Genomic DNA, 3,825 nt, shown 5'->3' on the forward strand with positions numbered 1-3,825 from the left:
TAGAATTAGTCATTATAAACGTAGATACAACTATCTCATCTCAAAATCCTTCTTCCAAGTTGCCTCTTTGGATTTCATGTGCTTCCACTGCATCTTAACCATAAGAATTTATTTGCTCTATAATTTTCTCACATTATATGCCAAAATCCTTTAAAGTTCTTCCTTATGATGCAAATTCAGACAAAACTCAACATCATTAGCAGATAATTTCTTCCCAGAATCAGATACCCACTTTCTCAAAAAAGACAAATAAAATATAATGTGTATATCAAACATATGATTATGTAACAATAACATATAAAGTAAAACTACCAATCTGTTCAATGAACTCAAAAGGTTTAATGTACTTTGGACTGAGCTTATTGATTCTCCCAAATCTACAAACACCTTTCATATGAATGAATTTAATATAAATAAAACTACCAATTTGAAACTCAACCAACTCATATTTCAGATCATAGTACTTCTTCTTCCTATCATATACATATTTTAATCTTTATCTATTCAAATGGATTTTTACAGTAGTATTATCCGAATATGTTAATAAGCATGTAATTATTATTAATTCATTTTCCTTGTAATATAGTGTTTCCATTTAAGTTAATCATGTAGCTTGTAGACAAAAAATTAATGCTAAATCCTTTATCGCAAAGTTGGATTATTCTAAGCATGTTATGTTTCAAGCCATGTACCATTAAAATATTTTCAATGATGAAATTTTTAACCAATTATACATGATCCGATCACTCTCCTAGTGGTATTATCTCCAAGTGTCACCTTGCCTCATGTACTGGCCTTTAGTGAAATTAAATGATTTACATCTCTAGTCATGTGCCTTGAACATCTAATGTGTAGATATCATATGATCTCATGAGGCCTTATATAAGAGAATCCCTACAAAATCATCAGATGTTACATTTGAGAATCCAAACGAGTTTGGGTTCCATCTTATGAAAAGAAAAATGAAATGCATGCATGGTATACTGTGAATTTTGAAATTTTGGTCTCTACACCAAATGTGTTCTATGGTGAATGATATAAGTGTGGGAGATATGTCTTAGTATGCCAAAAGAAAAATATCTAAAAAAAGATTTACTAATTTATTTATATTATGGTGCCTCTTCCTAGGTTTGAATGATGCATGCTGAGATGATGGATTATAAAACTCTTCAAGTGAAGGTGGTTTTTTATTTTCTTTGAAAGTATTTATTTTGATTCATAAAAGTTAGTTTGCACTTTCAAAAATTAAATTTTTAACTTTCAATGCATGCTCCCTATTATCTAATTCAGATGTTAGAGTTTTTAATCCGTTGTATGCATTTTCTAATTCAACATATAATTTTTAAGGAATTATGCACCTCAATTAATTTAAAATGCTTATTGTTTAAAATATCAAATTCATCTAACAAAGTTATGTGATTACTATCCATAGTGGAATGATCATTTCTTAGGCATTCGTGCTCTTTCTACAGAATTAAAAAGTCAAATTTAAGGCTAGCATGTAATTTTTTAAGCTTCCTATATACAATATGATTTTTTTTAGAAACTTCAAATAATTGATCATAGGTAAGCTCACATACCTCCTCTTGATTAGAATGATCAAGATGATCTTCTGCCATTAAGCATAGGTTAGTTACTTTCTATTATGCTTTAGTTTTAGAAAAGTTTGAAGTTGATTCTGCCCAGAAAACTTTTTGGGTCCTTTGCTTGCCCTTCTTAAATTTAGGCTTTTCTTCACCATTCTCCTTACTTGGGTGAGCTTTAAGTGTTGGGCAATCAGACTTCAAGTTCCATAGCTTCCTACATTCAAAGCATATGACTTCAAAAGAAATTTTTAAATTTTTATTATTTTTATTTTATTCCATTGCTGATGATGTTTTTGCTTTATCTTTAAAATTTTTTTGAATCGCCTAGTCATCAGTGCAATGTCATTATCATCCTATCCAGAAGAGTCACTATTAGAATTATTAGCCTTTAAGACTATAGTTTTCTCTTTTCACCTACATCAAGCTGCCTTTAACTCACTCCTTTCTTGTATGCAATGAGTGACCCATGTAAGTTACCAATAGGATAAACATTCAGATCTTTAGATTCAATAATTATAGTGATTTTTGCATCATAGGAAGAAGGTAAACAACGAAGAATTTAGTTAAATTTTTAATAATTTGTAAGTTCTCTTCCTAAGACATGCATAGAAGTAACAATCTAAGTAAGCCTAGTATACATTTCAGAAATTGATTCATTGGATTTCATAATAGTTCATAATCATGAAGTAAAATCTTCACCTGAGATTGTTTTACTTCCTTTGTTCCTTTATATATAATTCAAAGTTTGTCCAAAATCTCTTTACCAGTTGAATAAGTAGAAACACACATATAATCCTCATATTTTAAAGCACAAAAAAAAGTTCAAATATTTGGCATTTGATTGGGCTAAATCTCTATAATTAGTAGTCCATTCAAAAAAAGGTATTTCAGTTTTAACACCATTTACTAAATATGAAGGTGCAAAGTAACCACCTTAAACTAGCATCCATATGCGATAATCAATTGATATTAAAAAGGTAGGCATGTGAATTTTATAAAAATCAAAAGAAATTTTATCAAATAGAGGTGGTCTAGTGATTGTGTATCCTTCCGTATTATTAGGATTACCTAAGTTAGCCATAGATCTTTTTTAAAAAGTTTTCTAAAACTTAATTTATGAATCCTGCTCTAACGCCACTTGAAAGTTCGTGAGGGTTGTTAAACCCTATGAACTAGCCTGAGGTTAATCAAGAGGGAGGGGGGGGGGTGCGTGAATTGATTATTTAAAAAAAAAATTAGTGGAGAAAGAAATTTTTTTTGAATATATTTCAAAATGAACAATTTATGCAGAAACAATAATAATTTTACAATAACAAAGATCAGAAATTTTGACCTCAAAATAAATCATATAATAATATAAAAATTAAATGTGAAAAATAAATAGAATGAACTGTGAGAGCTCGTTTCTTTGATTTCCTTCTAGGATCGTCCGGGACGATTTGGGATCGTCCTGGGACGATCAGTGCATGACAAAAGACAGTGAATAAGGGTTTTTATCGTCCGAGAAAAATTAATTATCGTCCTGGACGATTAGATTTTGTTCATATCGTCCTGGATGATGTGGCGATCGACCGGGCCGATCAGGTTTGTATTAAAAGAAAATCAGCTCGTTTTGAAGAGAAAGAAAATCATTTTTTTATATCAAAATATATAAGGAGAGAGAAGGAGAAGGAAATCAAAGGAAAAGCTGGATTTCGGAGGCCGCGGAGCGCTTTTCGTCCGACGCCGCTGTTGGGAGAAGTGTTTATCTCACAGTAAGGACTTCGAACCCTATTTCTGTTTTCGAAGATGTCAAGTTTTGGTATTTCTGTGCTCAGATTTGTATTTTCGTTACCGAAAAATGCGCATCATTTTGTATAGACAAAAGTTTTACCGCACAACTTTTGGTATGTTTCTGATATGGTATTTCTACACGATTTGATTATTTTTTTGGAGATTTTTGACCGGATAGTTTTGATTCGGCGGTGTTTTATTTTGACTGTAAATTCTGCTAATGTCTGAAATTGTTTGGGCAGTAGAATAAAAGTCTTATAATGTTGTTGTGAACGTTCTGTACTAATTTGGTAAATTTTTGATTCGGTGAATTTTGTGTAAATTCCGTATACTGCCGTTATGCCGCTGGATTTTCGTACGATTTTCGATTTTTTGAAATTGATGATTGGAATTGATATGCATATGAATGTGAATATGAATGCTCTATGGTTATTGTTACTGAAAGACAAGTGAAGACTGGTTGAAC

This window comes from Dendrobium catenatum, unplaced genomic scaffold (genome assembly GCF_001605985.2).
Source record: "Dendrobium catenatum unplaced genomic scaffold, ASM160598v2 fragScaff_scaffold_1306, whole genome shotgun sequence".
In the NCBI taxonomy this organism is placed as follows: domain Eukaryota; kingdom Viridiplantae; phylum Streptophyta; class Magnoliopsida; order Asparagales; family Orchidaceae; genus Dendrobium; species Dendrobium catenatum.